The following is a 22,083-nucleotide window of genomic DNA, read 5'->3' as shown; positions in this document are numbered from 1 at the left end:
CGCACAGAAACGAAGACCCAACACAGCCAAAAATAAATTATAAATAAATTATAAATAAATTATAAAACTCCTAGAAGAAAACAAAGGCAGTAAGCTCCGTGACATCAGTCTTGGCAATGATTTTTTTGGGATTTGACACCCAAAGCAAAGGCAACAAAAAACAAAAACAAACAAGTGGGAGTACATCAAACTAAAAAACTTCTACACAGCAAAGGAAACTATCAACAAAATGAAAAGACAACTTATGGAGTGGGAGAAAATATTTGTGAACTATATATTTGATAAGCAGTTAATATCCAAAATATATATATAACTCATATAACTCAACAGCCAAAAAAACAAACAATTCAATTAAAAAAAAATGGGTGGGGGATCTGAATAGACATTTTCCCAATGACGACACACAGATAACCAACAGGTACATGAAAAGGTGCTCAGCATCACTAATCATTAGGAAAATGCAAATCAAAACCACAGTGAGATATCACCTCATACCTGTTAGAATGTCTATTTTCAAAATGACAAGAAATGGCAAGTGTTGGCAAGGATGTGGAGAAAAGAGAACCCTTGTGCATTGCTGGTGGGTAAGTAACCTTGTACAGCCACTATGGAAAACAGGATGGAGGCTCCTTAAAAAATTAAAAATATAATTACCATATGATCCAGAAATTCCACTTTTGGGTATTTATCCGAAGGAAACGAAAACACTAACTCAGAGATATCTACACCCCATGTTCACTGCAGCATTATTTACAAGACAAGACATGGAAACAACTTAAGTGTCCACTGATGGACAAATGGATAAAGCAAATGTGATGTGTGTGTGCGTGTGTGTGTGTGTAGACAAATACATACACAGTGGAATATTATTCAGTCATAAAAAGGCAGAAATCCTGCCATCAGAGACAAAATGGATGGACCTTGAGGGCATTATGCTAAGTGAAATAAGTCAGACAGAGAAAGACAAATACTGTATGATATCACTTACATGTGGAATCTTAAAAAAAAAAACCTCAGGTACAGAGAAGAGATTCACAGTTGGCAGACAGAGGTGGGGGCTGGAGGTGAGCAAGATGGTTGCAAGGGGTCAAAGGTACAGAATTCCAGTTATAAAATAAATAAGTCCTGGGGATGTAATGTACAGCATGGTGACTACAGTTAAACATACTATATCGTATATTTGAAAGTCGCTAAGAGAGTAGATTTTAAAAGTTCTCATCACAAGAAAAAAAATGTGTAACTCTGTGTGGTGATGGATGTTAACTAGCCTTACTGTGATCATTTCACAATATAAAAATAGATGGAATCGCTATGTTGTATACCTGAAACTAATAATATGTTACATGTCGATTATATCTCTATAAAAAATAATAATAATTTCCAGGACTGTAAGTTTAACCTTTGACTCACCTGGATGAACTGATAGCAGGGTTACCCTAGTGTAAGGTCACATTTCCAGTTACCTTGAATCTTAGTCTGTCAGGCTGCTATGACAAAACTACCACACACTGGGTGGTTTATAAACAACAGAAATTTATTTCTCACAGTCTACAGTCTGGGAAGTCTAAGATTTGGTGTCTGGTGAAGGCCTACTTCCTGGTTCACAGACCATCCTCTCACTGTAACCTCACATGGTAGGAGAGGCAAAGGAGCTCTGTGGGGTCTCTTTCTTAAGGGCCCTAATGGCATTCATGAGGGCAAGGCCCTCATGACCTAATCGCCTCCCAAAGGCCCCACCTCCAAATACCATCACCTTGGGGGTCAGGTTTCAAAATATGAATTTTAGAGGAACACATTCAGTCTATAATATCTGGTAAATAATAAATGCCCCAAACAACATATTTTGCCATCACCATTGGTCTTCCTACATCATGTTGAGGACAAACTGCTTATGAAGGATTTCCAATAATGCCCTTCTAAAACTTGAGATCAATTTTTGGGTTTGAGAACAGGCAACTTTTTAATAGTAAGAGTAGGATCCCATCTAAATGAATCATTTAAAATAGGACTGATGGGAGGAGAGGGGCCAGGAGAGCACGCAATCTAGCTACAGGAGATAGGCACTGGGGAAACAGACTCAGCTGCAAATGCCAACAGAGGTTCCTGATTTGTATCATTCTCTAATCTCAGGCCGTGTAAATACTCGCCTGTGGCTGGGGAGAGAGGAACAGGAGGAGGAGCAAAAGTAAAACTGGAGGCTATCTCAGTTGGTAGCAGAGACCATTGAAAGAATGGGTGAAACTCAGCAAGTGAGGGCAGGAATGCAATACCTAGATGGTCCACTGAGAGGTGGTAAAGCCCAGTCGCAGCCTGGAGTTCATTCAGGTTCTGCCTGGAGAGACCTAAACCTAAATCCAATTAGTGGTACTGCGGCGCTGGAGGGATAGAATGGTGTTAAATACAATGTTGATTTGATACACATTTTAAAGTATGTATTTATACGAAGTCCTTTCAAATAAAAGTGATAGCAGCTAACACACTGAACAATGTTTCAGTCACTGTTCTAAGTGCTTCATATTTATCAACTCACTATATTTTCACAATAACCTTAAATGCTGGATACTATTATCATCGTCATTTGCACTTGAGAAACTAAAGTTCTGACATGTGAGCTGTGAAGTCTTGAAGGAGGCAACGCATCCACCATTTTTGCAGTTCTGCCTCTGTAAAGGTAGATTTGAGTAGCTTTTTAAAGGCAATGCCACCCTCTTAAGAAACATATGAGGAAGAACTTGAGATTACACTAGAAAGTGTCTTAAGGGTTCATAAAATAAAGAAAATTCTTCCAGAAATGGTGAGAATTTTAAAGGTCTGTTCATTTACGTGATGCTGAGCTTGGCGCACTATCCAAAGTGCACACCTTAATTAGGACAATAGTACAGTGTAGTTCACCTAGAACTAATGGATGATGGAGGAAGCAAACTGGCTCCTATTTCTCAAAGAGGAATGGGAGAAGTCAGGGGAAACTCTCCAACAGAAAATCAGTTCTGTGAGTAAAGCTCACAGCTTCAGAGAGAACTGTCTTGCTGACAACCAAGGGCAAATTCAGAGAGGGTCACTATAGCCTGGGACTCTAGAAAGATATCCTACCACCCAGCAACTCAGATTGTAATTTGAGAACCTGCTTCGGAGGAATATCAGATTATTGTTAAAGCACATTCCAATAAACTAGAGCTCTTATTTGCCTTGGGATGAATGTTTTTAATTTTGAATGCTGCTCTGAATTGTTTATCATGAAAATCTTTAATAATGCAATGTGGCTGTGATACAGGAATGCACCATCGGGAGGGGCAGAGGCTGAATAACTGACTGGGAAAAGCCTCTCAGCTGAAGACCAGCAGGACCACGCTGGCCAGTAAAGGAAACACTGTAGTAGGAGAGTGAGAGGAAATAGCTGGAGGAAGACAAGAAGAATCAAAGATAGTGTCACACAGAGAAGAGGAACTGCAGCTCCTTACTCTTTTAGGTCCCTTAGAGAAGACCACGTGAGGTATGTAGTAGGTTTCCGTATTACCCAGGGGTCCAGACAACAACTAAAGGTATGCTCTCAGCAGTAGAGTTGGGGGGCAAAGAGTGGGTTCCAGAAGGACTTGGATGACAGCCCTCACTGAGGCCCAGGAAATATGCCCCGAGAGTTCAGCCACACAGATGAAGTAAGGAACGTCACAGTCAGCAACACAAGACATTTTGGCTTCTATATGAAATTAATGTTTATTGTGTGTTGTTTCCAAATTAAATTTCTCGTTAACCAATTCTTTGATTTAAAACAAATCTCCTTAATTCATAAAGTGTTGAAAGAGAGAAAATAAAGCAACAGAATGCATGGTCAATTAAATAAACTGCCTGAGAATTTTTTGAAAAAGGGCTCTGAATCAAATTACAACACATTTATATTAAATGATGTATTGGAAATTCTCCAGAAAATGTCCTAAATGGGGCCTAGATTTCCTGGCACTCCCACATAAGGAGTTTTCCTCTTCACAGGGCTAAACAGAACTAATAGTCTATAATTATTATTTGTTAGAAAGGTGTGGCAGAGTCTCTCTGTGCCCTGTCCAAAGAGAGACTGCATATATGCAATGAGGGAGAGACACCTATAATATCTGCAGATTCTTGCTAAGAGCCACATCATAGAAAAACCTCCCTTATTCTCTCCTTTGATATGTGGGTTTCTATAAATAAAATGGGAGAAGCTAAGCCTCCTGTAAGCCAAAGAAGACAAAATAAAATTGTGCCCGATGTCATACGAGCACAGTTTCAGCCCAAGATAAAGTAATAAAAGAAATCAGCATCCCTACGCCCCTTTGCTAGAATAGTTGCACGTTTTCACCAGGCTGCCTGGTAGAAGAGAAGGCAAGGCTGGGAATGGGGATGCTGCCTTTGCAAAAAGCCTTTGGAGAGAGCATCTCAGCATGACAGTGAGAAACCATGTTTGTTCTCTATGGGAATTAAGCAGCTGCACTGTATGAATCTATAATTCCAGGGACGTGTCAGCCTCATTGCCACCAAGGAAAGACGCTTTAGAGGCAAAGTCACTATTAATCCCCATGAGGTTTGCAGCAAAGGGTCTGCTGTCAGCAGCAAGAACCCCAGGGGTTGCTGGTTTGAATTCTCAGGGCATGCTCACATGAACTGGGGTGTCTTTGTACTATACAGTGACTCTAGAGACTGGTGATGCATATTTCTCTCATCCTATTCTATGAAGAACTGAATTCTGCCTCAGCTGCCAGGATACCCAAACACAAGGACTAGGCAAGGACACAGCTGTGGTATGAGATTTAAAATCCTTGATACAGAGGGAGCTCAGGCCAGGACAGAGTCCCTCAAGAGTTGAGGGTCAAAATATTGACAAGCTCAGAGGCAAATGTGACAAACTGCCAAAACTCCAAAGGCAAAATGTGGTAGCTAGAATGCTTTAGAGTTGCTCTAGAGATAAGGACATATTTAGAGTCAACACCATGGATGAGGATTTCATGATCGTGCAGGAAAGTGGATAGGTTTTTTTGTTTATTTAATCGACAAAGTTTCCTCCCGAACATCACGTAACAAGAACAAGAAAAAAAAAATGCAGATCATATCTCTGCTTCTAACCATGACAGTAATTGATACCAAACTAATATTCTCACAGAATCACCCATAAAATTGGACAAATCTATGAAGTAAATGTTTTCAGATGTTGGACAACAAGAATCATATAAAAGAAGGGAAGCAAATGAGGCAAACTCTATGCTCGCATTGGCTTTCTGTATGAAAGCAATTTCTGGGCCATAGTTCAGGGAGGTAAGTTCATGCAGAGCATAATGGATTTATTACCTGGAGAGACAGAGCTTGGAGATCAGGACCTCAAGGGAATAGAATCTGTACAGCCTTGTACTAGAAAAAAGGAAGCTTCACAAAGGAGAATAACAAGAACTCTGAAAATGGATCTTAGCATTTTGAACAAAGATTAAGATGCACAGGATGAGAGCAGATGAGGCATAACAGATAACAGCTACTCGGGATGAGATCTGTGTATTGAGTGGAAATTGCAGAGGTCATAGAATGCACAGAGACATGGGTGTTCCAACCACTCAATGCAAAGAAACCTCACTGTGCACTCCAAGAACTCAACTGAGACTTCAGAAAAGCCAAAGATGGGGCTTCCCTGGTGGCGCAGTGGTTGAGCATCTGCCTGCCAATGCAGGGGACACGGGTTCGAGCCCTGGTCTGGGAAGATCCCACATGCCGCGGAGCGACTAAGCCTGTGAGCCACAATTGCTGAGCCTGCGCGTCTGGAGCCTGTGCTCCGCAACAGGAGAGGCCACGATAGTGAGAGGCCCGCGCACCGCGATGAAGAGTGGCCCCCACTTGCCGCAACTAGAGAAAGCCCTCACACAGAAACGAAGACCCAACACAGCCATAAATAAATAAATAAATAAATAAAATTAAAAAAAAAAAACATTTAAAAAAGAAAAGCCAAAGATGAGTTGCCTTATTCTAGCCATAGAGTAAAGCCTACTATAAATCTATCCTAATATAGCTTATTTTATGCCCTGAAAGCATCAAACTCATCCTCCACTAAACTAACTGACAGAACAAAACCCAACACTCTTTAAAAGAAGACAACAAAAGTCAGGCTTTTTAAAAAGTAGCTAAAATGTCTACTACACAATCAAAAATTACAGACATGAGAAGTAAGAAAATGTGATCCATTAAAAAAATAATCAATAGAAACAGATCCAGAAATGACAAAGATGTTGCAATTAGCAAATAACTATTTTAAATAGCTAGTATAAATATGTTTAAGGATTTATGAGAAAAGACAGATATACTGAATGAAGAGATAACTTCAAGAGATAAGTGGACCCTATACAAAAGAATCAAACAGCAATTATATAAGTTAAAACTGATAATCGAACAGAAATGAAAAAAGCTCTGGATGAACATAACAGCAGACTGAACCCTGAAGAAAAAACCATCAGTGAACATAAAGACAGGACAATAAAATCTATCCAAACAGAAGCACAGGCAGTGGGGTTGGGGGATGGGGTGGAGAGGCTGGAAAAATGAATAGAACCTCAGTGGCTATTGGGTAATATCAAATAGTCTAATAAAAATGTGACTGGATTTCTAGTGGGAAAGGAGACAGATGTTACAGTAAAATAATAACAATAATAATAATAATGATAATAAATAAAACACAACAACAAAAAAAATTGAAGAAATATGGTTGAAAATTTTCCAAACTTAATGAAAAATATCAACCCACAAACTGGAGAAGCTCAATACAGTACAATCCAAATAAACCAAAGAAAATGACACATAAGCTCATCATAGTCAAATTTCTGGAAATCAATGATGAAAAGAAATGCAACCTTATAAAAAAGACCCCAAAATGCTAAGAATTACCACTGACCTCTCATTAGAAACAGTGCAATCCAGAAGCTAATGAACTGACATATTTACAATGCTGAAAGGGAAAATAAACATTGTCAATCTAGAATTCTACATACTGTGAAAATATTCTTCATAACTGAAAGCAAAATAAAGACATTTTCAGGTAAGTAAAATCTGAGGTTACTCATGACCAGCAGACCTGTCCAACAGGCAGTTTTTCAGGAAGTTCTTTGAACCGAAGGAACATGATGAAAATTATAAATATTCATGAAAGACATTAAAGAAGATGTGAATAAATAGAAACATACCACATATTTCAATAAGACTCAACATCATAAAGATCTTAATTCTGAGTTAACTCACAAATGGAATGCTAACAAAAATACCAATAGAATTGTTTTCTTACATAGACAACTTAATTATAAAGTTCAATTGGAAGAAGAAAAAAGGAAAACCAGCCAGAAACAACCTGATAAAAGAAAAGCAAAGGGGGGAGAGGCTAGCCTATGACATATGAGAGCATATTATAATCCTTTAAATTAAAACAGTATACTATTAACATATCAGTAAACAAAAAAAGTCTACAAACAGACCCAAGTGCATATGATAATTTGATACATGAAAAAATGCCATCTCAAATCTTAGGGGAATATGACTTTTTAATATTAAGATAACTAGATAGCCATTAGAAAAATAAAATAAAATTGAATCCACCTTCAGATTACCCACCAAGATAATTTCCAAATTAATAAGAGATTTAAATACAGAAAAATGAAATCATGTAAGAACTAAAAGAAAAACAGGTATATTGTTTTTAATTTGGAAAGAAGGAAAAGTTTCCTACATGACAAGTTTCAGATGCAAGAAAGAGAAAGATGGCTCTATTTGACTATACAAAATATTTTTAAAAGAGGGGGGGGAAAGGCCATATATGACACAGCAAACATCATTCTCAATGGCGAAAAACTGAAAGCATTTCCTCTAAGATCAGGAACAAGACAAGGGTGCCCACTCTCACCACTATTATTCAACAAAGTTTTGGAAGTGTTAGCCACAGCAATCAGAGAAGAAAAAGAAATAAAAGGAATCCAAATCAGAAAAGAAGAAGTAAAGCTGTCACTGTTTGCAGATGACATGATACTATACATAGAGAATCCTAAAACTGCCACCAGAAAACTACTAGAGCTAATCAACGAACTTAGTAAAGTTGCAGGATGCAAAATTAATACATAGAAATCTCTTGCATTCCTACACACTAACAATGAAAAATCAGAAGAAGAAATTAAGGAAACAATCCCATTTACCACTGCAACAAAAAGAATACAATACGTAGGAATAAACCTACCTAAGGAGACAAAAGACCTGTATACAGAAAACTATAAGACACTGATGAAAGAAGTCAAAGATGATATAAACAGATGGAGAGATATACCATGTTCTTGGACTGGAAGAATCAACACTGTGAAAATGACTATACTACCCAAAGCAATCTACAGATTCAATGCAATCGTTATCAAATTACCAATGACATTTTTCAAAAAACTGAAACAAACAAAACAAAGAACACAGAACAAACAAACAGAACACAGAACAAAAAATTTTACAATTTGCATGGAAACATAAAAGACCCCGAATAGCCAAAGCAATCTTGAGAAAGAAAAACGGAGCTGGAGGAATCAGGCTCCTGGACTTCCGACTATGCTACAAAGCTACAGAAATCAAGACAGTATGGTACTGGAACAAAAACAGAAATATAGATCAACGGAACAGGATAGAAAGCCCAGAGATAAACCCATGCACCTATGGTCAACTAATCTATTACAAAGGAGGCAAGGATATACAATAGAGAAAAGACAGTCTCTTCAATAAGTGGTGCTGGGAAAACTGGACAGCTACATGTAAAAGAATGAAATTAGAACACTTCCTAACACCATACACAAAAATAAACTGAAAACGGGGCTTCCCTGGTGGCGCAGTGGTTGAGAATCTGCCTGCCAATGCAGGGGACACGGGTTCGAGCCCTGGTCTGGGAAGATCCCACATGCCACGGAGCAACTGGGCCCGTGAGCCACAATTACTGAGCCTGCGCTTCTGGAGCCTGTGCTCCGCAACAAGAGAGGCCACGATAATGAGAGGCCTGCACACCATGATGAAGAGTGGCGCCGACTTGCCACAACTAGAGAAAGCCCTCGCACAGAAACAAAGACCCAACACAGCCATAAATAAATAAATAAATAAATAAAATTAAAATAAAATAAAATAAACTGAAAATAGATTAAAGACCTAAATGTAAGGCCAGACACCATAAAACTCTTACAGGAAAACGTAGGTGGAACACTCTTTGACATGAATCACAGCAAGATCCTTTTTGACCCACTTCCTAGAGTAATTAAAATAAAAACAAAAATAAATAAATGGGACCTAATGAAACTTAAAAGCTTTTGCACAGCAAACGAAACCATAAACAAGACGAAAAGACAACCCTCAGAATGAGAGAAAATATTTGCAAACGAAGCAACTGACAAAGGACTAATCTCCAAAATATACAAGCAGCTCATGCAGCTCAATATCAAAACAACAAACAACCCAATCCAAAAATGGACCGAAATAGACATTTCTCCAAAGAAGACATACAGATGACCAACAAACACATGAAAACATGCTCAACATCACTAATCATTAGACAAATGCAAATCAAAACCACAATGAGGTATCACCTCACACCAGTCAGAATGGCCATCATCACAAAATCTGCAAACAACAAATGCTGGAGAGGGTGTGGAAAAAAGGGAACCCTCTTGTACTGTTGGTGGAAATGTAAATTGATACAGCCACTAGGGAGAACAGTATGGAGGTTCCTTAAAAAACTAAAAGTAGAACTACCATATGACCCAGCAATCCCACTATGAGTAAATCATAATTCAAAAAGATACATGTACCCAATGTTCATTGCAGCACTATTTACAATAGCCAGGACATGGAAGCAGCCTAAATGTCCATCAACAGAGAAATGGATACAGAAGATATGGTACATATATACAATAGAATATTACTCAGCCATAAAAAGGAACGAAATTGAGTCATTTGTAGTGATGTGGATGAACCTAGACTCTGTCATACAGAGGTGAAGTAAGTCAGAAAGAGAAAAAAAAATACCATATATTAACACATATATATGGAATCTAGAAAAATGGTAGTGATGAACCTAGTGGCAGGGCAGGAGTACAGATGAAGATGTAGAGAATGGACTTGTGGACACAGGGTGGGAAGGGGAGGGTGGGACGAATTGAGAGAGTAGCATTGACATATATACACTACCGTGTGTAAAACAGATAGCTAGTGGGAAGCTGCTGTATAGCACAGGGAGATCATCTCGGTGCTCTGTGATGACCTAGAGGGGTGGGATAGGGAGGGTGGGAGGGAGGCCCAAGAGGGAGGGGATATAGGTATACATACAGTTGATTCACTTTGTTGTATAGCAAGAACTAACACAACATTGTAAAGCAATTATAATTTAATTAAGACGTAAAAAAAAAAAAGGAGAAAAAAACTTTTACATTAAAAAAATAAGGAAAACTAAAAACCAAGTGACCAACCTGTGCCGCGAGGCTGGTCGCCAGCTCTGGCTGTGTGATCCATCTGGGCTGGCGGGCTTTAGGGCTCTGACGGAGGTGGGTAACAAGTTCTCAGCTTCGACCAGCTAAGAACTGACCGTCCACCTCTCACCTCTCATGCACACTGGGAACTCACCTTTGACTCACACACCCTTCCCCGCAAAGTAATTCCTTATCTCAAAACACATTTAGGAGTCAGCTGCTTTACCTGGCAATCCCTGCCAACTGGTCTTAAAGGAAGGAGAATTCACAGCAGCTTGAGGAAGTGGCAAAAATCTGGGCTTCCTGGTCAGACACGCCAAGATTTGAGTCTCAGCTTCCACACCATCTAGTTATATGACCTTCATTTGAAGATGGCACAGTAGAAGGACGTGCACCTACTCCTTGCGAGAGCACCAGAATCACAACTGCTGAACAATGATCAACATGAAGACACTGGAACTCACCAAAAAAGATACCCCACATCCAAAGACAAAGGAGAAGCTGCAATGAGACAGTACGAGGGGCACAATCACAATAAAATCAAATCCCATAACTGCTGAGTGGGTGACTCAAAAACTGGAGAACAATTATACCAAAGAGGTCCACCCACTGGAGTGAAGGTTCTGAGCCCCACATCAGGCTTCCCAACCTGGGGATCTGGCAATGGGAGGAAGCATTCCAGAGAATCAGACTTTGAAGACTAACAGGATTTGACTGCAGGACTTTTACAGGACTAGGGGAAACAGAGACTCCACTCTTGGGGGACACACACAATGTAGCATGCACATCAGGATCCAGGGGAAGGAGCAGTGACCCCACAGGAGACTGAACCAGACCTACCTGCTAGTGTTGGAGGGTCTCCTACAGAGGCAGGGGGGTGTCTGTGGCTCACCGTGGGGACAAGGACACTGGCAGCAGAAGTTCTGGGAAGTACTCCTTGGCATGAGTCCTCCCAGAGTCCACCATTAGCCCCACCAAAGAGCCTGTAGCCTCCAGTGCTGGGTCGCCTCAGGCCAAACAACCAACAGGGAGGGAACTCAGCCCCACCCATCAGCAGACAAGTGGATTAAAGTTTTACTGAGCTCTGCCCACCAGAGCAACACCCAGCTCTACCCACCACCAGTCCCTCCCATCAGGAAGCTTGCACAAGCCTCTTAGATACCCTCATCCACCAGAGGGCAGACAGCAGAAGCAAGAAGAACTACAATCCTGCAGCCTATGGAACAAAAACCACATTCACAGAAAGATACACAAAATGAAAAGGCAGAGGACTATGTACCAGATGAAAGAACAAGATAAAACCCCAGAAAAACAACTAAATGAAGTAGAGACAGGCAATTTGCCAGAAAATAAAATTGAGAATAATGATAGTGAAGGTGATCCAGGTCCTTGGAAACATAATGGAGGCAAGGTCGAGAAGATGCAAGAAATGTTTAACAAAGACCTAGAAGAATTAAAGAACAAACACCTAGAAGAATTAAAGAACAAACAAACAGAGATGAACAATACAATAACTGAAATGAAAAATACACTAGAAGGAATCAATAGCAGAATAACTGAGGCAGAAAAATGGATAAGTGACCTGGAAGACAGTATAGTGGAATTCACTGCCACAAACAGAATAAAGAAAAAAGAATGAAAAGAAATGAAGACAGCCTAAGATACCTTTGGGACAACATTCACATTATAGGGGTCCCAGAAGAAGAGAGAGAGAAAGGACCAGAGAAAATATTTGAAGAGATTATAGTTGAAAACTTCCCTATCATGTGAAAGGAAATAGCCACGCAAGCCCAGAAAGTGCAGAGAGTCCCAGGCAGGATAAACCCAAGGAGAAACATGCCAAGACACACAGTAATCAAACGGACAAAAATTAAAGACAAAGAAAAATTATTAAAAGCAACAAGGGAAGAACAACAAATAACATACAAGGGAACTCCCATAAGGTTAACAGCTGATTTCTCAGCAGAAACTCTACAAACCAGAAGGGTGTGGCACGATATATTTAAAGTGATGAAAGGAAAGAACCTACAAGCTAGATTACGCTACCTGGCAAGGATCTCATTCAGATTCTACAGAGAAATGAAAAGCTTTACAGACAAGCAAAAGCTAAGAGAACTCAGCACCACCAAACAAGCTCTACAACAAATGCTAAAGGAACTTCTCTAAGTGGGAAACACAAGAAAAGGACCTACAAAAACAAACCCAAAACAATTAAGAAAATGGTAATATCAACATACATATCAATAGTTACCTTAAATGTAAATGGATTAAATACTCCAACCAAAAGACACAGACTCGCTGAATGGATACAAAAACAAGACACATATATATGCTGTCTCCAAGAGACCCACTTCAGACCTAGGGACACATACAGACTGAAAGTGAGGGGATGGAAAAAGATATTCCATGCAAATGGAAATCAAAAGAAAGCTGGAGTAGCTATACTCATATCAGATAAAAGAGACTTTAAAATAAAGAATGTTACAAGAGACAAGGAAGGACACTACATAATGATCAAGGGATCAACCCAAGAAGATATAACTATTATAAATATATATGCACCCAACATAGGAGCACCTCAATACATAAGGCAACTGCTAATAGCTATAAAAGAGGAAATCGACACTAACACAGTAATAGTGGAGGACTCTTAACACCTCACTTACACCAATGGACAGATCATCCAGACAGAAAATTAATAAGGAAACACAAGCTTTTAATGACACAATAGACCAGACAGATTTAATTGACATTTATAGGACATTCCATCCAAAAACAGCAGATTACACTTTCTTCTCTAGTACACACAGAACATTCTCCAGGATAGATCACATCTTGTGTCACAAATCAAGCCTCAGTAAACTGAAGAAAATTAAAATCATATATCTTCTCTGACCACAACGTTATGAGATTAGAAATCAATTACAGAGGGAAAAAAACGTAAAAAACACAAACACATGGAGGCTAAACAATATGTTACTAAATAACCACGAGATCACTGAGGAAATCAAAGAGGAAATCAAAAAAAACCTAGAGACAAATGAAAACAAAAACACGACAACCCAAAACCTATGGGATGCAGCAAAAGCAGTTCTAAGAGGGATGTTTATAGCAATACAATGCAACCTCAAGAAAAAAGAAAAATCTCAAATAAACAATCTAACCTTACACCTAAAGGAACTAAAGAAAGAAGAAAAAACAAAACCCAAAGTTAGTGGAAGGAAAGAAATCATACAGATCAGAGCACAAATAAAGAAAATAGAAACAAAGAAAACAATAGCAAAGATCAATAAAACTAAAAGCTGGTTCTTTGAGAAGATAAACAGATAAACAAAATTGATAAACTTTTAGCCAGACTCATCAAGAAAAAGAGGGAGAGGACTCAAATCAATAAAATCAGAAATGAAAAAGGAGATGTTACAACAGACACCACAGAAATACAAAGCATCATAAGAGACTACTACAAGCAACGCTATGCCAATAAAATGGACAACCTGGAAGAAATGGACAAATTCTTAGCAAGGTAAAACCTTCCAAGATAGAACCAGGAAGAAACAGAAAATATGAAGAGACCAATCACAAGTAATGAAATTGAAACTGTGATTTAAAATCTTCTGGGGCTTCCCTGGTGGCACAATGGTTAAGAATCCACCTGCCAATGCAGGGGACACCAGTTCGAGCCCTGGTCCGGGAAGACCCCACATGCCACGGAGCAACTAAGCCCGTGTGCCACAACGACTGAGCCTGCGCTCTAGACCCCACGAGCCACTACTACTGAGCCCGTGCGCCACAACTACTGAAGCCCGCACACCTAGAGCCCATGCTCTGCAATAAGACAAGCCACTGCAATGAGAAGCCCGTGAACTACAACGAAGAGTGGCCCCCACTCAGCACAACTAGAGAAAGCTCACATGCAGCAACGAAGACCCAACACAGCCAAAAATTTTTAAAAATAATTATAAATAAATAAATAAATAAAAATAAAAATAAAAATCTTCCAACAAACAAAAAAAGGACCAGATGGCTTCACAGGTGAATTCTATCAAACATTTAGAGAAGAGCTAACACCTATCCTTCTCAAACTCTTCCAAAAAGTTGCAGAGGAAGGAACACTCCCAAACTCATTCTATGAGGCCACCATCAACCTGATACCAAAACCAGACAGAGATACTACAAAAAAAGAAAATTATAGACCAATATCACTGATGAATATAGATGCAAAAATCCTCAACAAAATACTAGCAAACAGAATCCAACAACACATTAAAAGGATCATACACCATGATCAACTGGGATTTATCCCAGGGATGCAAGGATTCTTCAATATATCAAATCAATCAATGTGATACACCATATTAACAAATTGAGGAATGAAAACCATATGATCATCTCAATAGATGCAGTAAAAGCTTTTGACAAAATTCAACACCCATTTATGATAAAAACTCTCCAGAAAGTGGGCATAGAGGGAACCTACCTCAACATAATAAAGGCCATATATGACAAACCCACAGCAAAAATCATTCTCAATGGTGAAAAACTGAAAGCATTTCCTCTAAGATCAGGAACAAGACAAGGATGTCCACTCTCGCCACTATTATTCAACATAGTTTTGGAAGTCCTAGCCATGGCAATCAGAAAAGAAAAAGATATAAAAGGAATACAAATTGGAAAAGAAGTAAAACTGTCACTGTTTGCAGATGCCATGATACTGTACATACATAATCCTAAAGACACTACCAGAAAACTACTAGAGCTAACCAACGAATTTGGTAAAGCATACAAAATTAACACACAGAAATCTCTTGCATTCCTATATACTAACAATGAAAGATCCAAAAGAGAAATTAAGGAAATAATGCTTGCAGCACAAAGAATAAAATACTTAGGAATAAACTTACCTAAGGAGACAAATGACCTGTACTCAGAAAACTATAAGACACTGATCAAAGAAATCAAAGATGACACAAACAGATGGAGAGATACATCACATTCTTGGACTGGAAGAAGTAATACTGTGAAAATGACTATACTATCCAGAGCAATCTATAGATTCAATTCAATCCCTATCAAATTACCAATGACATTTTTTACAGAACTAGAACAAAAAATCTTAAAACTTGTATGGAGACACAAAAGACCCCGAATAGCCAAAGCAATCTTGAGGGAAAAAAACTCAGCTGGAGGAATCAGACTCCCTGACTTCAGAGTATACTACAAAGCTACAGTAATCAAGACAGTATGGTACTGGAACAAAAACAGAAATACAGATCAATGGAACAAGATGGAAAGCCCAGAGATAAACCCACGCACATATGGTCAACTAATCTATGACAAAGGAGGCAAGGATATACAGCAGAGAAAAGACAGTCTCTTCAATAAGTGGTGCTGGGAAAACTGGACAGCTACATGTAAAAGAATGAAATCAGAACACTCCCTAACACCATACACAAAAATAAACTCAAAATGGATTAAAGACCTAAATGTAAGGCCAGACACCATAAAACTCTTACAGGAAAACATAGGCAGAACACTCTATGACATAAATCACAGCAAGATCTTTTCTGACCCACCTCCTAGAGTAATGGAAATAAAAACAAAAATAAACAAATGGGACCTAATGAAACTTAAAAGCTTTTTCACAGCAAAGGAAACTATAAACAAGACGAAAAGACAACCCTCAGAATGGGAGAAAATATTTGCAAATGAATCAATGGACAAAGGATTAATCTCCAAAATATATAAACAGCTCATGCAGCTCAATATTAAAGAAACAAACAACCCAATCAAAAAATGGGCAGAAGACCTAAATAGACATTTCTCCAAAGAAGACATACAGATGGCCAAGAGGCATATGAAAAGCTGCTCAGCATCACTAATTATTAGAGAAATGCAAATCAAAACCACAATGAGGTATCACCTCACACTGGTTAGAATGGGCATAATCAGAAAATCTACAAACAACAAATGCTGGAGAGGGTGTGAAGAAAAGGGAACCCTCTTGCACTGTTGCTGGGAATGTAAATTGATAAAACCACTATGGAGAACAGTATGGAGGTTCCTTATAAAACTAAAAATAGAACTACCATATGACCCAGCAATCCCACTACTGGGCATATACCCAGAGAAAACCATAGGTCAAAAAGAGTCATGTACCAAAATGTTCATTGCAGCACTGTTTACAATAGGCAGGACATGGAAGCAACCTAAATGTCCATCGACAGATGAATGGATAAAGAAGATGTGGTACATATATACAATGTAATATTACTCAGCCATAAAAAGGAACGAAACTGGGTCATTTGTAGAGACGTGGATGGAACTAGAGACTGTCAGACAGAGTGAAGTAAGTCAGAAAGAGAAAAACAAATATCGTATATTAACACATATATATGGAATCTAGAAAAATGGTACAGATGAACCGGTTTGCAAAGCAGAAATAGAGACACAGATGTGAAAAACAAACGTATGGACACGAGGGGGAGAAAGCAGGGTGGGGGGGGGGGTAGGGGTGGGATGTATTGGGAGATTGGGATTGACACATACACACTAATATGTATAAAATAGATAACTAATATGTATAAAATAGATAACTAATAAGAACCTGCTGTATAAAAAAAAGAAAATAAAATTCAAAAAAATATAAAATCAAATAAAATACCCCTCCACCCCTACCACATTTTATCCACAGGATCCTTTCAAAGGCTCTTTCCTGCTTTAAACCCATTCTTGATGGGCTTAAAAATCCTCTATTAGTGATAAATTCCTCTTAGATCCAGGGCAAATTTCTGTACCAATGTCTCTACAATATAATCATATCATATAATTACATTTCAATATAAGCATATTTTTAAAGATAGGTTTAAAAACACTTTAAATAAAATAAGAATGGCCAATAAGCATATGAAAAGATGCCCAGCATCCCTAGTCATCAGGAAAGTTTTTTAAACATTGATTCTACTAAGTATTGACAAGAACAACTAGAATTCTCATACGCTGCTGATGGGAATGCAAAATGGCACAGAATCTTTGGGAAACACTTTGACAGTTTCTTGCACAGTTAAACCATATACTTACCATACAACCCAGCCAACCCACTCCTAGGTATTTATGCAAGAGAATTGAAAACATATATACACATAAAGATTTATATATGAATGTTCATAGCAGCATTATTCGTAATTCATAAATTCATAAAAACCGGTAACAACCTAAATGTCTATCGACTGATGAATGGACAAATAAATACCATATAGCCATACAATGGAATACTTCTCAGCAATAAAAAGGAACAAACTACTGATTCATGCTACAACATGGATGAAAAAGTATTATTCTGAGTGAAAGAAGCCAGACTCAAAAAGCTACACACTGTATGGTTCCAAGTATATGACCTTCCAGAATCAGATGGGTGGTTATCTGGGGCAGGGAGGAGGGGAGAGGGTTGACTACAAATTGGCACAAGGGAATTTGGGGGGATGCTGGAAGTATCTTGAGTGTAGTGGTGGTTATACAACTGTATACAATAGCTAAAACTCATCAAAATGTTCAGTTAAGATGGGTGAATTTTATTGTATGCAAATTATGCCTTAATAAAGCTGTTATAAAATTTTAAATCATTAAAAAAAACCAAAAGTGACCACACTGGGGCAAATGCAACTTATATCAAAAAAAAAACCCCACTAGTCTCCGTAAGTATAAAAGGGCTCTTTAAAAAAAATTTGTAGCACAAAAGACAAATAGCCCAATAAAAATACAGGGCAGCAGATGCGAACAAATAAATTCACAGATAAAGAAATGTTTCATAAACGTATGAAATGATCTTTACCTCACTCCTAACGGGAGAAACACAAATTAAAACAACACTGATATACTATTTCTCACTTATTTCCCAGCAAAACCCATGAGTCTAATCATAAACCCTTTGGGTGAGGCTACAGGAAAACATTTGTTCTGATTCTTAGCTGGCAGATACATAAAATGGCAACCTCTAGTAAAACTACGTTTGCATTTATACCACCCACATTTCCTTATCTTTATCCTGAATTCTATTTTTATCTGGAAACACTTTAGATACTCCTTTCATCATCATCCCCGCACTTCTAGGTAGAAGCCATATAATCCCGTGTTTGACTTGTCTATTGCTACAGGACAGTGGGGAGGACACTTCGAACTCTGTTCAGTAACTCATGCCCAGAGGGTTTTCAAATGCTGATTGATCAGGGGTACATAACCTGAGCTTATCAAGGCCAAGACCCCAGTGAGAAATGTCAAAACAAATACCCTGGATTTTCAAGCCCCTCCCACCTCTCCTGATAACTATGGAATATGGGTTGTTCTGGTGATGGCAGGAGTTTAAGAAGGGAGAGGATTATATAAAAGATATTTTATAGCAGGGATCAGCGAACTATGGCCTGTAGGCCAAATCCAGGCAGCGGCCTGCCCCCCACTTTTGGAAAGAGAGTTTTACTGGAACATAGCCATGCTCATTTGTTTACATATTGTTTATGGCTGCTTTTATGCTACAAATGGCAGAATTGACTGGTTGTAACAGAAACTGGCTCACAAAGCCTAAAATGTTTACTACCTGGCCCTTTACAGAAAAAGTAGGCCAACTCCTCCTCTAAAGGAGGGATCTGAACCTTGTAAAATCCTGGGACAGTTTAGTTCTGCAAGCAGGTCCTTTTGCATTGCTTCTCCTACTATCACGATATCAGCAAGCAACCAAAGGTCAGGCGGGTCTCTAGCGTTTATATGGCCAAACGGTCAAAGCAGAGCCACCCAACCAGCAGAATCTCAGGAGACAAGTGTCTTCAGAGGCACCAAGCCACAATACAGACACCCAACACTGGCTCCCGCCCTCCTAACAAGATGTGGCACTTGGAGTGTGATCCTGGGGACTGTCAACCTCGGACCTCTGAACACAGGGACAGTTATGTTACCAACCATATAACTAATTGAAATAAACCTTGCAAAGAAATACCCTCCTCTCCAAGGGACTGGGCTTTCAACTCTACCCCAGAAGGAGTAAATAACAACAGCAAATACAGACACAGGACTTTGGGAATGTGAGAACTGAGAGGCAAGTGACCCGACACAGAAGAGCTGCAGCTTTTCCTCTGAGCTTGCTGACTGAAGCAGAAAGGTCTTATTTACTTATTTTCTCCATGTCACATCCTCCACTCCAGCTGGACAGCTACACACACACACACACACACACACACACACACACACGCACGCACGCTCTCCCCCAGGCACCAATGAGTCCCTCAACTTGCTCTCACTCCCATCTCTAAACTCTTGTCTCTTTCACCTGCTGGCCTAGCTCGCCGGTGGCTTTCAGTGTCCTGCACACAAAGCCTCCAAAGAAGATACCTCCTGCCTTGGTCATCCTGCTGCTTAACATGCCCCCCTTGCATTCTAGCTCATGGATCTGCACGCGAGGGAGGGAAGACGGCAGGCTTCGGGGCTGAGGGTCGCTTCACCAAGTGCTGCGTGGGAGCTCTGGGGGCTCGCGGCCCCCGCCGCGCTGCTCCCCTGCTGACTGCCCGATGCCTCCTATCTCCTGGCCTCTGAGAAGGTGGCTGTGTCCACCCACCACAGGCGGTCACTGGTCCAGGGATACGGAGCTCTGTGAAACTGGCCCGGGTGTGCCCTGCATTCTAAAGGGCTTAGGCAAGATCTTCGAGGTATCTGAACTTACATGGCAAGTTGATTTTCATTAGTTCCCAGTCCCTTTTGTTGCCTTTCCTCTAGCAATGGCAAAAAGGCCCGCGTCTTCTGAGTGTGAGCTCCTAGTCACCTCCCGCTTCTCCTCTTGTAACATCCCTAACTGATGTGTGAACGTGCTGATTATGACTCTGCTCAGCTACACTCTTCACTGGTGTTAGGAGAGGCTGGTTGCAGGAGGCACTGGGGCCTAACCATGTCTCAAAGAGCAGCTGCTTATGAGGAAATGGTGGGAGGAGTCTTCCGGCGGGCTTTCTACCAGCTCCACTCGGCAGGGAGTGAATACAAAGGGACCCCTGGTCCCCAAACCAGATCCCAGCCTTCGGTTCAATGCCGTCCATCTCAGTAGCAAGGACCAAGAGTCACATTTCCCCCCACACCTGCGACTGGGAAAACATGACCTTGAATTTAGGTCTTTAACCGTGGTAAACCAGAAGGCCAGATAATAAAGGTTCTCTGTTACAGAAGATACCTCTGGATTTATTAGTACATCTGGAGCTCAGCTGTGTGTGTGTGTGTGTGTGTGTGTGTGTGTGTGTGGCTCAGTCTCTCTCCTACTCTCTTCAGTCAATCCTCAGACATCCGTCAGCCCACACCCCTGCTATCTCCCTCAGCACCGCCATCTTTATGTCTCCTAGCTGTCACAAGACTAAGAAAGGTGTGGGCAGCTTTAAAAAATGAAACTAAGTCCTTGCCAGTGAAAACATTAGAACCCAGTCCTGCCAGAGCTCCTCCTTTTTCCTGACAGGGTTCTTGAGTGGGTCATTATGCTTGAGAGTAATTGCTGTACAAGTTCACCTTTATGGTCATAGAGCAAATGTCTCCTCTGGTCCTCTCGGAGCTGAAAGTATTATTCTCTCATTTTTTTAAATAATTTTTATTGGAGTATAGTTGCTTTACAGTGTTGCGTTAGTTTTAAAGTTACTATTTTCTTCTTGTCTCTGTTACATGGCAGGTGCTGTGAGGATGTGACCATCGCTGATGCAGGCAGGCCTCATCCCCCTGGGCCAGCCATTCCCACCTCATGCTTGCCACACTGCCGCCATCCCTCCACTCCCTGGTGCCTCACTGACCTGTCCCACACTGACCACACTGCTGAGGTGGGAGGGGACTGTCTCGTCACTAACGTTCCAACATTCTAAATTGGTCCCTCCAAAATCCATTTGCTGAAACCCTTACCCCCAATATGTCTATATTTAAAGATACGGCTTTTAGGAGGTAATGAAGGTTAAAGGAGGTCATAAGGACTGTAAGAGTGAGCTCCTAATTTGATAGGACTGGTGTCCTTATAAGAGGAAGAGACACCAAAACTCTCTCTCTTCCTCCGCTGTGTGAGGACACAGTGAGAAGGCAGCTGTTTGCAACCCACAAAGCGAGGTCTCATCAGAAACCAACCCTGCTGGCACCTTGATCTTGGACTTCTAGCCTCAAGAACTGTGAGAAAATAAATTTCTGTTGTTTAAGCCACCCAGTCTGTGGTATTTTGTCACAGCAGCTTGAGCTGACTAATACAGTCCCAAACAGGATGGACTTGCCTTGTCACGTGTTATGTTTGTGGCCCTCTTTCCTCAGTTCCTTATAGTCCTTCCTACAAGATGTTCAGAGATGCCCCACTGGAAGCAAAGTCTGAGGCACTAGGGGAGCAGCATCAAGTGTTGTAACTTCAACTGCCCACCGCACCCTGCCCGCCAGGCCCTGAACAGTCTCAGCTGGCAGCTCCCTGATGCCTCTTGACTATTTTCCTCAGAAGGCCCACTTAGTCACCACCCAGAAAGGGTCCAGTCCTTGTCTTGAACTGCTAACAATCCTTCTTGGGAAGACAGTGCTGGACTCTGCAGAAGCCTCACTCCATAGGGATGGCTTTTCTCATTTAAAGGTCTCT

The sequence above is a fragment of the Balaenoptera acutorostrata genome, chromosome 4 (genome assembly GCF_949987535.1).
Source record: "Balaenoptera acutorostrata chromosome 4, mBalAcu1.1, whole genome shotgun sequence".
NCBI lineage: Eukaryota > Metazoa > Chordata > Mammalia > Artiodactyla > Balaenopteridae > Balaenoptera > Balaenoptera acutorostrata.
The sequence above is the reverse complement of the archived record's forward strand: the minus strand, read 5'-3'. Positions refer to the sequence as shown.